The 16,145-nt window shown below is 37.1% G+C and overlaps 1 protein-coding gene across 5 annotated transcripts in view; it reads left to right on the top strand.

Moving 5' to 3' along the window:
- Nucleotides 1-16,145, top strand: part of KIAA1328 (KIAA1328 ortholog) — a 320,199-nt gene that overhangs the window by 75,254 nt on the left and 228,800 nt on the right. The gene's annotated exons all lie outside the window — the stretch shown is intronic.

Below are 16,145 nucleotides of genomic sequence, written 5' to 3'. Positions count from 1 at the left end.
TTGAATCATTTCCAATGCTTCTTTTGCATTTATTTGAAAGTATCAGATAGTTTTTCTTATTTAGTTAAAATGGTAGGTTTCATTGACTTCATACTAACCTCTTATTCCTGGGAAATAATTCCTTACAAGATTGTGATGTATTATCTTTTTATATATTGCTGGATTCAATTTACCTAGGCTTTTTATTGCTATTTATAAGATACATTGTTCTGCAATTTTCGTTTCTTGTAGTATCCTTTTCAAGTCTTGATATTAGGGTTATGGAGGTCCAATAAAGTGGGGAGGGAAAGTTACTTCATCCTACTTCCCCAACAAGTTTGTGTAAGATTATTCCATTTATTCCATCACTGATAGAATTCACCAGCGAAGTCTAGCCTGAAGTTGCCTTTATTAAACTTAATAGTAAATTTGTATTTTCTAATTCATCATTTCAGTTTTTGTCCATTGTGTTTTTCAAGGCATTTCCTTTTTGTCTGTGTTGAATTTTTTGGCATCATTAGTTCATAGTAGTCCATTATTCTTTTGTTTCAGTACTTTGAGGATGTTATTCTACTTTTTCCTGACCTATATTGTTTCTGGTAAGTAAATTATGATTAGTATAATTTTTTACATGCATGTAGTAAGTTGTTTTTCTTTACCTTTTCCCTTTTATTACAGTGTATCTAGGTGTGATTTTCTTTCCAGGATAGGGTTCACTAAGGTTTTTGAATATTTACATTTATATTTTTTAGCTATATGGGAAAATTTCAGCCATCATTTTTTTCAAATATGTTTCCTGAATTTTTATTTTACTTTCCTAACCTGGGACTTCATGTATGTTATACCTCGTAATATTGTCCCAAAGTTCATTCAATCTGTTTGATTTTAAAATCATTTTTTTCTTTCGGTTTCTTAGATTAGATGGCATATACTCAGCCATCTTGAAACTCACCGACTCATCTTTCTGATACTTCCAATTTGCTTTTCAAAGCTCACTTAGTGAAACTTTCATTTCACACTCTGAATTTTTTAATTCTAAAATATACATTTTTTAATTCTTATAGTTACTCTTTCTCTATGTAGGTTTTCTTAATCTGTTTCTCTATTATAAGCATAATCACAATAGATATTTTATTATTTTTTTTAAAGATTTTTTATTTATTTATTTGACAGAGAGAAATCACAAGTAGGCAGAGAGGCAGGCAGAGAGAGAGAGAGGAGGAAGCAGGCTCCCTGCTGAGCAGAGAGCCCGATGCGGGACTCGATCCCAGGACCCTGAGATCATGACCTGAGCCGAAGGCAGCGGCTTAACCACTGAGCCACCCAGGCGCCCCACAATAGATATTTCAAATCTGTGTTGGATAACTCCAGCATCTGAGTCATTTTAGGGTCAGTCTTCATGGCTTGGCTTTATGGGTCATTGATTGACTTTTGGGGTTACCTTCTTCATATCATGAATGACACATTATAGATAATTTGTATTTTTTTTTCTCCCTTTTTAGGAGTTTTGAATTTTGTTTTGGTTTGTTTTCCCTGGATTCAGATACCAAACTGTCTTTTCCAAGACGGGGCAGTAGCTAAAGTCTTTGCTCAGTTCATTTAGTCCTAGCTGGAGGCTATGTATGTGTAATTCAAGTGTCAACCCAGAGATTTAAACACAGTTTAATACATAGAATTTGTGTACTTCATTTAGTCTTGCTGGAATATTTCTCTTCAGTTTCCCCCAGCCATTATCATCCTTTATTCCCTTTTCTGATGTAACAATAGATAAGACTTTCTCCAAAATATTTATTGTATTTATGGAAAGCTGCACTTTGGTAAAAAGCCATTAAGAACAAGAAGCTCACACAGTGACAGTGTTCCCTTTTTCCAGTTGGCAACTCCCTTCCTAGTCTTCCCGTTCCTGGTTAACCTCTGGTACTTTGAGTTAGGTTTTTTGTTTGTTTGTTTTTTTGTTTTTATCTGGAGTTTTTGTGCTAGAGCTTTATACTGTTATCTGTGAGAGATTTGGTTCAAAATAATTTACAAGAAGTGGGATTCCCTTTATTCTCCTTTTGATTTGTGGAACACGTGTATGATATTTTCTCTTATTTTTATATTGGCAATTAGTGTTTTTCCCCTTTTCTATTAGTTTTGAAAAAGGTCCTGTCAATTTTATTAATCCTCAAAAAGTCAGCTTTGGGAATTCCAGATTATTTTTCATGTCTGTTTTATATTTTCTTCGTTTCTGCTTTTATAATGTATTCTTTCCTTCCACTTACTTTGGGCTTAATTTGCTAATCATTATCTGTCATCTTAAGAAGAAAACTGAGATCATTGTTTTAAGCCTGTCTTCATTTTTTTTTTTTTAATTTATTTTTTAATTTATTTGTTATAGAGAGAGAGATACAGAGCGCAAGTACAGGCAGACAGAGTGGCAGGCTAGAGGCAGAGGGAGAAGCAGGCTCCCTGCCGAGCAAGGAGCCCGATGTGGGACTCGATCCCAGGACGCTGGGATCATGACCTGAGCCAAAGGCAGCCGCTTAACCAACTGAGCCACCCAGGCGTCCCAAGCCTGTCTTCATTTTTAACATAAGCATTTAAAGATGTAAATATCCATTTAAGCTCTGATTCAGATTCATTCCACAAATTGTGAAATACTATATTTGCATTGTCATTCAGTTTAAAATATTTTTGAATTTTTTAATATTTCTTTTTTGATACATGAGCTATTTAAAAGTATATAGCTATTGATTTCTAATTTAATTCCTTTATGCTGAAAGAACATACTCTGTATAATTTTACCCTTTGAAATTTAATAATAGTTGTATTACAGCCCAGTATGTGGTATATCTTGTTGAACATTTTGTGTACACTTGAAAAATATTTTACAATTTTGGGAGTAATATTTTCTAAATTTAAATATTAATTGGATCAAGGTGCTTGATGCTATCATTTGAAATAGTGTTCCTAAGTATATATGCCTTTGTTGTTTTATATATATATATATAATGTGTTTACCCTTTTATCGTTATGAAGTTTTCCTCTATATCTGTGATAATACTTCTCTCAAAGTCTATTTTATTTTATATTAATATGGTCACAACAACTCTCCTATGTTTACTGTTTCTGTGATATGTCTCATTCTATTCTTTATACTTACAATCTGTTACTTTTATTTCCAGTGCATCTCTTATATATAGCATATAGTTGGGTATTTTTTTTTTAATTCAATCTGACACTATCTGTGTTTTAATCATGAGTGCTTTAGTCTTTTCTATTTATTTAATTATTGATATGGTTTAATTTAGGTCTTCCATTGTGCTCTTTGTTTAATGTTTGTCATATTTGTCTTTTATCTCTGAGACTCCTTTCCTGCCTTATTTTGTGTTAGTTGAATATTCAGCATATTATATTGATTCCTCTACTGGAATTTTAGCTCTACCACTTTACTGTTTGGTGTTGCTGTAAGAATTACCATATGCACTTTAAATTACCAAAGTCTACTTAGAGTTAATATTGTATTCCTTCTTGTTAAAAGAACCTTGTAGAAGTGGAATGGCATTCACCCAGTACTCTGAACCTTAATTTGTTTACCTTTTGTAGATTATAAGAAGTTTTGGTCTTTGTTCAGACATGATGAGTTATTTGGAACCAATTTGCATCTTTTTTTTTTTAAAGATTTTATTTATTTACTTGACAGAGAGAGATCACAAGCAGGCAGAGAGGCAGGCAGACAGAGAAAGGAAGGGAAGCAGGCTCCCTGCTGAGCAGAGAGCCCAACGCGGGACTCGATCCCAGGATCCTGAGATCATGACCTGAGCCGAAGGCAGCGGCTTAACCCACTGAGCCACGCAGGCACCCCAATTTGCATCTTTTGAATCTTGCTTTTAAATTTAGTAGAATGTGTCCATATCAACTTTTATTCTAGTAAGTTAGCCCCATTTTTAAGATGTGGCCTCTCTGAGGACCCTATCAAATACCTCGTGTATTATATAGTGTCTCTACTCTGATAGGAATGCTATTTTCATCCATGTGCAAGCTCTGCCTTCTATTGGCCAGTGGTTCTTTCACTGTCTTCATGGTGTTTTACTCTGTGAGTATGCAGATTGGTACTCAAAGACTGCATCCCTCAGTAGATGTCCAGAACATTCACTCTTTGCAGCACTTTCCCGTGTGGTACTGGCTTTGAAAAGACTGGCATCTGTGGCATATATATGTGTGTGTGTGTGTATATATATATATATATCTCGTCTATATCTGCGTAACTCAACAAGCCTACCAGGTTCCGCTTGGATTGCTTCTCACTGTGCTATAGCCTAGCAACTTCTTGAGCAGTAAGCTGCGTTGATAATATGGGTTACCTAACTTTTTCTTATCTTTTCTCTGGTAGCATAATGTGTTGTCCTTATCCTACATCTGAACACAGTTGTTTCATATGTTTTGTCCATTTTTCTAATGATGAATGATAGGAGGGCAATTTTTGTCCTAATTCATCCCTTATGGTGGAAGCAGAAGCTTTTGAAAAGACAAGTTTTTATGATCAAGATTAAAAGAGGGTTTTTTGGTGGTTCCAGGTAACTAAAATTCTAGGCATAGTTTTATGTTAGGTCATCTGTGTTCTTAAGTTTAACAGATACCCAACTTACAAGTTTAGTATGACTTAACCTGGTCCATTCTTTTGTTGTTGTTGTTGTTGTTTAAGATTTTATTTATTTATTTATTTATTTGACAGATCACAAGTAGGCAGAAAGGCAGGCAGTGGGCGCAGTGGGGGGGGGGGGTTGAAACAGGCTCCCTGCTGAGCAGAGAGCCCGAAGCGGGGCTCGATCCCTGGACCCTGGGATCATGACCTGAGCTGAAGGCAGAGTCTTTGACCCACTGAGCCACCCAGGCACCCCAACCTGGTCCATTCTTATCAGTATCAGAATCTTCTAAGATTCGTATAAATTACTGGATTTTAAGCACCTACTTAATGGCTGCATTATTATTCTAGGAACCCACTCCTCATACTCATTTTTCCTTATTCACATTTTTGTCAAAGTACTTGTTACTTCACAAGTGGTTTGGACATTTTGAAAATTTTTTTTACAATGACAACTTATATCATTTAGGCGTAGCATTTTTTTAAGATTACATAGATATCAGCAAAATAGGGATAGCATTTAACACCATTATGAGGTTTTTCTGAGTATTAACACCATTGTCTTTGTTTGCTATGTCTTGAATATTTTAAGAAATAGAATAGTACTGCCTAAGGGCAGTACTTAGAAGTTTTTTTTTTTTTTTTTTAAAGATTTTACTTATTAATTTGACAGAGAAATCACAGGTAGACGGAGAGGCAGCCAGAGAGAGAGAGAGGGAAGCAGGCTCCCTGATGAGCAGAGAGCCCGATGCGGGACTCGATCCCAGGACTCTGAGATCATGACCTGAGCCGAAGGCAGTGGCTCAACCCACTGAGCCACCCAGGCGCCCAAGATTGAATATCACATACAAAAGAAGAAAAGTTTCAAGTTGATAACCTCAGCTTTCACCTTGAGAAAGTAGAAAAAGAAAAAAACAATGAAACTTGATGTTAAGGACAAAGAATATAGTAAAGATCAGGGAGGAAATCAGTGAAACAGAAAACAGAAAAACAATAGGGAGAAATTCCAAAGCCAATATGGTTCTTTGGAAAAGATAATAAAATTGATAAAACTCTAGTCACACTGATGATCAGGTGAAAAAAAGAGAAGACAAATTACCAAGTCAGGAATGAGGTCTTATTTCTACAGATTCTACAGATGTTAGAAGAAAAATTAACAACTTTATGCATTATAAATGTGACAACTTAAATGAAAGAGATAGATCTCTCGAAAGACAGACCACCAAAGCTCACTCTGGAAGAAATAGATACTTGAATAGCCCTATATGTATTTTTAAAATTGAATTGGTAGTTAAAAGCTGTTATACAACATCCTACTAAAAGTCCTATTAATGCAGTAAGATGAAAAAAAAAAAAAGGAAATTGAAGGTATGTATCAGGAGAGAAGAAATTAAGCTCTCTTTGTTCACCACTGACATGACTGTCTCTGTAGAAAAGCCTAAAGAATAACCAAAAAAACTCCTGGAACCTAGTAAGTCGTTCTGTCAAGGTTGCAGAATACCAGGTTAATATACAAAAGTCAGTTGCTTTCCTATATACTAGCAATGAGTAATTGATTTGAAATTAAAGACAGTATCATCTCCATTCATAGCAGGAGAGGGAGAGAAAAGGTGGGAGAGAAGAGGGGGAAATACAGACCTATGTATAAGTCTAACAAAATATGTACAAGATCTATATGAGGAAAACTACAAAACTCTGATGAGTGAAATCAAAGAAGACCTAAATAAAAGGAGAAAGAGTCTGTGTTTATGGATATGAAGACTTAATATTTTGAATTTCTCAATTCTCAATTTGACCTATCGATTCAATGCAGTCCAGTCAGAACCCCAGCAAGTTACTTTGTGATTATTGGTAAACTGATTCCAAACTAAGGCAAAAGAACCAGAATAGCCAACACAATATTAAAGAAGAAGAACAAAGTAGGAGGAATGATGCTGCTCAACTTCAAGACTTACTTTAAAGTTACTGTAATGAAGACAGTGTGGTATTGGCAAAAAGACAAATAGATCAATAAAACTTAATTAGAAAGCCCAGAAACAGGCCCACACAATTATAGTGAACTGACCTTTGAGAAATATAATTTAATGGAGAAAGGATAGTCTTTTCAACAAATGGTGCTGGAATAACTGGACATCCACATGCAAAGAAATGAATCTAGACACAGACCTTACATCTTTCATAAAAATTAATTGCAGATGGATCATAGGCCTAAATATAAGAGGCAAGACTATAAAACTTTTGCAAGATAGGAGGAATTCTGGGTAACCTTTTGTTTGGTAGTAAGTTTTGAGATAGAACACCAAAAGCAATTCAATCCATGAAAGAAAAACTAAGTAGGATTTTATTAAAATTGAAAACTTCTTTATGAAAAACACTGTTAAGAGAGTGAAGAGAGAGCCATAGACTGGTAGCAAATCTTTGCAAAATACATTCTCTGGTAAGGGACTTACATCCAGAATATACAAAGAACTCTTAAAACTCAAGAAAAGTAACAACCCAGTTTTTTTTTTTTTTTTTAATAACAAAAGATGTGACAGTCACCTCACCAAAGAAGAAAATACTGATGACAAATAAGCATATGAAAAGGCACTCAGTATAAAATGTCACTAGGGAATTGCAGGTTGAAACAACAATGAGATACTACTATATACCTAATAGAATGACTAAAATCAAAACACTGCTAAACCCCCTGTGCGGATGGAGATGCAGACAGAGCAGCAAGAACTCTCATTTTGCTAGTAGGAATGCAAAATGGCACGACCACTTCGGAAGACGGTCTAGCAGTTTCTTACAAAGCTACACCATCCTAAAATATGATTCAACAGTCCTACCCCTTGCTGTTTATCCAAATCAATTGAAAACATATCTACACAAAAGCCTGCACACAACACAAATGTTTATGACATCTTTATTCGTCATTGCCACGACTTGAGAGCAATGAAGATTCCTTCAATAGGTGTGTGGATGAACAAATTGTCATGCATCCGGACTATGGAGTATTATTCAGCAATAAAAGAAATGAGCTATCAGGCCTCAGGAAGACATTGAGAAACTGTAAATAAATATTTCTAAGTGAGAAAGCCACTCTGAAAAAGCTGTATGCTGTATGATTCCAAGTACATGAGTTTTGGAACAGATAAAACAATAGAGACAGCAAAAAGATGAGTGGTTGCCAGAGACTTGGAGTGAGGGAAGGAGTAGAGGGTAAATAGGGCAGCACAGGAGATCTTAGGGCAGGGCAGCAGTTCTGTATGATACTGTAGTGGTGGTACAGTACGCATTTGTCAAATTCCATGGAACTGAACAATGCACAGAATGAACCCTAATGTAAACCATCAGCCTTAATAATAATGTATCAAGATTCATTCATTAGTTGTAAAAAATGTACCACACTAATCCATGCTATTAATAATAGGGGAAAATGTTGGGGGGCAGTGCTATATATACAGGAGCTCTCTGTGCTTTGTGCTCAAATTTTCCATAAACCTAAAATTGCTCTCAAAAATACAGTCTGTCAATTAAGGGACAAACAAAAAACTTACCACAGAAAATGTCAAGCCCAGATGGCTCTACTGGTGAATGATGCCAAGCATTTAAGTAAAAAATACTACTAGTCTCCATTGATGGTCCCCAGTGTCACACTGAGTGGGGGCTCCCCAGAACCACCTCCAGGGATAGTGACTTGCTAGGAGGATCCACAGGACCCTGAAATCATTTTACCGATAGCTACATTTTGAAACCGCAAAAAGATACACAGCAAAATCAACAAAGGAAAAGGTTCATTAGGCAAAGTATGGAAAAAACAGGTACAAACTTCCAAGAGTTGTCACCCAGTGGTATCCCACAGGGTATACTTAATTATGCCAACAGTGAATTACACCGTATATATAAGTATTGTTTAACAGGGAAACTTTCTTGAGCCTAATAATCTAGTGTTTTTCACTGGGGATCAGTCACAATGCCTGCATGACCAACTATAGTTACCAAAAGCAGGTATTCACAATAAATCACCTTGTTTGCACAAACTATCTGGACACATAGACAAATTGGTAAGTGTGGTTCAAATGAGCAAAACAGTTTTTATCAGAACATTCTAATTCAGTTCTCAAGAACCAGCCAAGGGCCAGTTACAAAAGCAGGCCCTTCTAGAAATTTAGGAGATTTAAGTCAATTAACTTAACTCTTGGGAGATTAAGTCGATTAGGTCTCTTTTGCACACAGTCCTACACAAACTGTTTCCAAAAACTGAAAAAGAGCAGATAACTCATTACCTGCATTATCCTGATAGGAAAACCTGACAAAGATTATACAAGAAAAATAAATTACAATTCAATATCCCTTGTTAAACATAGATGCAGTAATTCTCAACATAATATTTGCAAAGCAAGTCCAACAATATAAAAATCATCATATAATCGGGCGCCTGGGTGGCCCAGTGGGTTAAGCCGCGGCCTTCGGCTCAGGTCATGATCTCAGGGTCCTGGGATCGAGTCCCGTGTCGGGCTCTCTGCTCAGCAGGGAGCCTGCTTCCTCCTCTCTCTCTCTGCCTGCCTCTCTGCCTACTTGTAATCTCTCTCTGTCAAATAAATAAATAAAATCTTTAAAAAAAAATTCATCATATAATCATGACCAAAATTTTTCTAAAATGCAAGATTTGTTTAACGTTTCAAAAAATCAGTGTAATTTCACCATATTAACTAAAACTAAAAAACCATATGATTTTCTCAACAGATAGAGGGAAAAAAATAAGAAAGTCTAGTATCTCTTTTATAATTTTCTCTGCCAACTAGAAATAGAATAGAATTTAATCAACCTGTCTTAGGGCATTTACAAAAAATTTATCCTCGTGCTTAACTGGGAAGATTATACTTTTCCACTTAAGATTTGTGGCAAGACTGGAAGTTGGAAGTAGAAGTCCAAATTATTTTAAGCTGATTTATGATTCTTTCCTTTCACACATGTATAGAACTTTAGTAATGGTTCAGTGCAACAAATAATTTTTTGTGTGTGTGGGGGAGCCTCTTATTACCGGTATGTTTTTTTTTTCTTTTGTCATTTATCTTATTTAATTTCAAAACTATAAAATGGCCATTGCAAAAATTCTTAGGTTGTTTAGTTTAAGAGGAAAGGTAGTACGTGATTAAAATAGTGATAGGTGATTTTAGTGTTTTGAGTAAAAGTGAACCCTATATAACATCTATTGTATTCAGTTTCAAAATGCTTAAAACCTTTTTTTTCCTTGTAGGTGTTGGTCCCCTGAAGAGGCAGGGACTCAGGACAAAGCTCAGGTAGTTTCTTGGATAAGTTAAATAAGCTTTTTCATTTTGACTTGTATATAGGTCTTTCAGAATATGAAAAGTGAAAAGTCACAGTTGTATGAATGTTATGGGCAGAAGTTGAAGAATAATATTAATTGATGATATCTCTCTTGTTTATTTTATAGACACATATTTTCAAACATTTTTGGGTTCCAGTTATAGACCAGGCATTGTCTTTCACACTGTATAGGGGAAACAAACCAGATATTTGTAATGAAGAATGCTAAGTCTATGATAGAGATAGTTTCAGGGTAAGATTTCAGAGCACAGAGGAGAGGCTAACTGGCGATCAAGGACAAGTCCCCAGAGGGAGTTTCTTTAGCTCTGAATCTTAAACCACAAAAGAATTAATCAAGTAGAGAAGGCAAATGAGGGAATGCCAGACAGAAGGAAAAGCATTTGAAAAAACATGAAGATATACATAAATATGGCATTGTTCAGAGAACCATTTAGATAGATACTTCCAGGGTAGTACCTCTCACAGAGTTTTATGGTTGTCTGTTCTAATAAGTAATAAATTCCTTATAACAAAATTGTGACTTACTCTCTGTGAATCATTGGCTTGCACAACATTTAATATACGAGAGGTACTCAGTAAATATTTCTTGAAAGCATGACCACAGGATGATAAAAGATACCGTGTATGTGTGTGCGTGTGTGTGTGTGTATGTGTAAGCTCTTGTGGGAGTTGATGGGGGCAAAGACTTTAAACAGTGATTAAGTTGAGACTTAAAAGATGAACAGAAAATTACCATGCCAGTGAGTAAGGGGTAAAAAAAAAAAAAAAAGAAACAAACCATTCTGGGGAGGGGGACATATCCCAAGATCTAGAGAGCATAGAGCTACACTGTTTAATATGGTAACAACTAGCTACACCTGACAATTTAAATCTAAATTAACTAGAATTGAATTAAAAAAAAAAATTTAGTACCCTAGTCACACTGCCATATATTAAGTTCCCAATTACCCACCTATGACTGGTACTATATAGAATGGACATAGAACATTTACATCATCACAAAAGGTTCTGTTGGACAACACTGTCATAATGTGGTGAGGAAATTTCAGGAATTCGATTTACTGGATGTGTAGGTTGCAATGGCGTGATGGAAGTTACAAAGGCAAGGTGGAAGGAAATGAGGCAACAAGAGTAAGCTTAATCCAAATCACAAAGTGTTTTGAATGGCAAAATGGGTTGGACTCACCCTGTGAGGTATTAGCTGGGTGGGGGTGAGGAGCATTTGGTTTTAATTAGTGAAGATAGGGGCTGGTGAATTGATCTAAATGGTGTTTTTGAAGATCAGTATTCCAGATGAGAAAGATGCTGAAGACTGAACTAAATCAGAGGTAGTCAGGATAGAAAGGAGGCCAACTTGATAGCTATTCAACGATAAACTAGGTCTGAGGATTTGTTGTGGGAGCTAAAAGCATCTGGATGATTCTCATTTCGGGATTGGTCATATAAATAGATGGTATAGGACATAAATGGGGGAAAGCAGGTTTTAAGAAGAGAAAAAGGTTATGACTGATTTTGGCCACATTATCTTTAAAGATAAGTTCAACTTAAGAATCCAGAGTTGAGAATAAAATTCAGGACCAGGTATGTGCTTCTGGAAATCACCAGGGTGTAATTGGCTTGTGAAGCTTGGGAGCATGTGAAACAGGGAGCATGAAGAAAGACCAACCACAGACAGACCCTAGCTCTTATTAAATGTGGAAAAATAGGGCCTTAGCAGGAAGAGGAGAAGGACTAGCTAGATGAAAAGGAATAGTATTCATAAAGAGTTGTGCCAAAAAAACTGAAGGGAGATAGTACTTCAAGAGTTACTGATCCTGAGAAGTAATGTAAGAAAACCAAAGAGTATATATTGGATTTGTTGAACAGGAAGTCATTGGGAACATTTAGGAACTGCGGTTTGCTGAACTACCAAGTGAATTCAACCTTCATTTGTGGTGAATTTGTAAAGGGTCCTTGGGCGTCCCAGAAGTGATATGGCCTTCAGCCATGTAAGTTACCTTGCTCTGTTTGTAAGGTGATAGCACACATTGTGTTTCTTACTATAAAGATCAAGTGAGAGAATAAGAGAAAAATATTTTTTTAATTTTAAAATTTTTCTTCAAATTTACAGAATTATGATTACTTTTAGGTGAAATCTAAATTTTAAGTTAAGTAAATCGGAGGGAGTATTTTAGGTAAAGACAGAAGACACAAAGCTGTGCCTTGGTGTAGCATATTGGGATTCTAGAGGACATATTGGAATTGTATGAGTAGTGGAGGTATGAGCCAAGAAAGGGAGGGTGGGGCTGGCTGAGTGAGGAAAAGATACAGCAATACCATGTTTTACAGAGCACTGGTTGAATACCTTCTTCCTGGGCAGATCTGGAATATATTAAATAAGTTTGGAGCCTTTTGTGTACTGCACAAATAGATCACTATTCCTTAGATGTGTTCAAACTAATGAGGTGAGCTGCTCACTCAAGGGGTTCAATTTCATGGGAGCTGATTGGATGAGGAACAGGTTATCTGGGAAAAGAGAACTTTTTTAAAGCCTAACCCAGAATTATTGGAAAGTTTTTTAACCTATCTGGTTATCATGCCTTCCGTGGCCTTTAGAGATGTAATTTCTAATGGCGGATGGCAGCACCAGACATCTTTGTGTTACTAATAGGGAGAAAGGACATTAATTTCATCCATTTTGTTTTCTTCCTTCCATCCTACTCACTCTCCACCTCAGAGAGAAGAGAGGGAAGAAGGAAAGGAGGTAGGGAGAGCAAGAGAAAGAGACACTTCCGTTGCACATGTGAGGGCCAGTTCCTATCCCACATTCCTCCATTCACAGCATACCTTGCGTGAACTTTTCCTCTTTCCGAAGCTTAATTTTACACAGATCCATTGGAAACAATTGTTTACCCAAGTTACATGATTTAAATTTCTTTCTTTTCAGTAGAGGCTAGCTTTGTTTGTCAGTAGAGTCTTGTTGATTTTGTGATGGTGAAATCTCATCAAAAAAACATTTACTTGGGCGCCTGGGTGGCTCAGTGGGTTAAGCCGCTGCCTTCGGCTCAGGTCATGATCTCAGGGTCCTGGGATCGAGTCCCGCATCGGGTTCTCTGCTCCGCGGGGAGCCTGCTTCCTCCTCTCTCTCTCTCTGCCTGCCTCTCTGCCTACTGGTGATCTCTCTGTGTCAAATGAATAAATAAAATCTTTAAAAAAAAAAAAAACATTTACTTTACATGACCTTTTTATGCCCACCTCATATGAAACAATAGCTTCAACATAAAGTAGTCAAATTAGGGAAGAGAGACAACTCTTTCTCATAGAAGAATTTCAAATAATAAACATAGTCATCCTTTCAGAAGATGGAGTCTAACTCTCAACCTGCTCCTGAGAGGGGGCTAATGTAGTGACTTAGAGTCACTAAAGCGGAGAGTCTGGAAAGGCGAAAAATAATAACTTCACAGTGGAGAAAGCTGGCAAACACCACCTTCACCCAAGGGATCAGGGTTCACATCACCAGGGTCTCGTGGCTATCACGTGCCCCTGCTATGATGAGATGACAGTGGCACCTCTATGGTATTCTCTTCAAAAACCCGTAACCCCATTCCAGCCCTGAGGAAGGCACCAGGCAAGCTTAAATGCAGAAACATTCTACAAAAATACCAGACAGTATTCCTCAAAGACTAGTCATGAAAAACAAGGAAATACCGAGAAACTGTCACAGGCCAAAGGAGACTGGCATGTCAGCTTAATGTGCTGCCAACTGGATTGTGGAAGAGAAAAAGGACAGTAAAGGAAAATTGGTGAAATCTGAACCAGGTCTGGAGTTTAGTTAGTAGCAGTACAACAATGTTGGCTTCTTGGGTGTGACAAACGGAAGGCGGTGATATAAAGTATTAACAGTAGGGACAGCCGGGTGAGAGGGATATGGGAACTCTTTGCTGTAACTTTGCAACTTTTCTGTAAATCTAAAGTTATTCTAAAGTAAAAACTTATTAGGAATAAATTAATTAATCATAACACTGACAAAACTGTTGCCTAGAGACTGCCTGCTGTGAGCAGAGACCATTTAGAAATAGTAATAGCTTTTTCTGTGATGTGATTATGTTCACTGTGCTTTAAAGGAAAGAAGGGAGAGAGGTGGTTCTCAATGGGCGTGCCCTTGTAAGAACAAGGAAGTGTAATTCAACACAAAATATATTCACATAATACAGTTAAAGTCTAGATTTTTTGATGCTTTGATGTGTTTATCTAATTTAGAAAAAAGTGTAAAAACTATGCTAACATTGAGGGCACGTATTGCATGGAGCACTGGATGTGGTGCAAAAAACAATGAATTCTGTTACGCTGAAAAGAAATAAAAACAAAACAAAACAAAAGCTATGCTAACATTCACTGTCAACCCCAGTAGTCATCAAGGAAGTTTCTGTCCCTCCTTAAATCAGTGTTACTTTCTCTTTTAGGAGCACAGACGGGGTTAGGGTATGTATGGTGGTGGTGGCGGCGTGTTATTTATTATTGTTTGTGGTACCCTAATAGGGTGGAAATGAAGGTCTTGACCAAAAGGTGGGGTATAGTGATTAAGAATATGGATGCTGGGGCGCCTGGGTGGCTCAGTGGATTAAGCCGCTGCCTTCGGCTCAGGTCATGATCTCAGTGTCCTGGGATCGAGCCCCGCATCGGGCTCTTTGCTCAGCGGGAGCCTGCTTCTCTCTCTCTCTCTGCCTGACTCTCCGCCTACTTGTGATTTCTCTCTCTGTCAAATAAATAAATAAAATCTTTAAAAAAAAAAAAAAAAAAAAAAAGAATATGGATGCTGGTGCCGCACTACTGGGATTTGAACCGTCGCTCCACAGATTCTGTGTGACTCTAAGCAATACACTTAACTTCTTTGTATCTCAGCTTCTTCATCCATAAAATAAAATGTTAATTGTACTTCCTAGGGTTTTTGTGACACTTAGAACAGTGACTGACATGGAACAAAGTGCTCAGTATATGTTAGTTATACGTGTTTTATTATTTGTAATTATCCAGTGACAAATGTGGAATGGTGACTATTGTGATATGCTAATGTTTCAGTACTGTGAGCAGTGTTTTTATTTTTTTTCTTCTATCTTTAAGATTTTCTCTTTGGCTTTGGTTTTCAGCAGTTTATATGTCTTGGGTGTGTGTGTGTGTGTGTGTGTGTGTGTGTGTGTGTGTCCTGCTTGGAGTTCTTTGAACCTCTTTGGCCTGTGGTTTGTGTGTTTCATTAATTTTGCAAAGTTCTCGACCATCCATTTTCTCTCCAAATATTCCTTCTTCCTCCCTTCTCTCCTCTCTGTCTAGGATTCTGATTATACATGCTTGATATGATACCACAGATCTGGGATGCTCTGTTCTTTCTATCTTCTTTGTGTTTCATTTTGGATCATTTCTGCTCCCTTATTTTCAAAATGATTGCTTCCTGAGCTGTATCCAGTCTGCTGATAAGGCCATCAAAAGGAATTCTTTATTTTACTTACTTCCTATTTAATAGCTGACATTTTGTGTTGAAGAACAGTAGAGACAGAGGCAAATAGTATTTATACTCTGAAATGGGCATCTGCGTGTCAGGCAGTCGGTTAGTGTGTACTTTGAGTCATTCTAGCCAGTAGTTGAATTGGATGTGGATTTTATTGTTACTGTAGTTATCTTCACTGTACCAGACTCTAATAGTCTCTAGTGGTGGGCTTCTGCTACCTTCTACTTAGTGGGGGTTCTGGAGTACTGGCAGGTTTTTCTCAGTGTCCCTACTCCAGGAATGTTTTCTGATCTTCTTTCTCATAGAAGCTTCTAGCTTTTACTTTTCATGACAGAAAGTTCCAAGAAGTGAGCAGCTTTTACCACTTAAGCCCCTGTGAAAGCTCTAGTGAGTGAGTGCGTACCGTTCTTACGTCTGGTGCTCCCAAGAATGTGTAAACGGTCACACTAGCCCACACACAGCCTTTGATAATTTGTTAACGTTTTCAGGTGTTTTCTTCTTCTCTGACTTTTATGATGACCATTGCTTGCTTTGGGTTATGTGTCCTTTGTCTCCTTACAGAGGCTTGTCACCTTTTGGAATTCAGTTCACCTGATTGTCTTGTGACCTGCACTTTGATGGGCCCCGAACAGTTACATCCTACAGATTGTCTGGCTCTTTTGTTAGTATGGAACATTCTGTAGAGACTTTCTACAGTCTAAGCTGGGTGGACCTCCCTTCTAA

Source organism: Mustela erminea, chromosome 13, assembly GCF_009829155.1.
Source record: "Mustela erminea isolate mMusErm1 chromosome 13, mMusErm1.Pri, whole genome shotgun sequence".
NCBI lineage: Eukaryota > Metazoa > Chordata > Mammalia > Carnivora > Mustelidae > Mustela > Mustela erminea.
The sequence above is the reverse complement of the archived record's forward strand: the minus strand, read 5'-3'. Positions and strand labels throughout refer to the sequence as shown.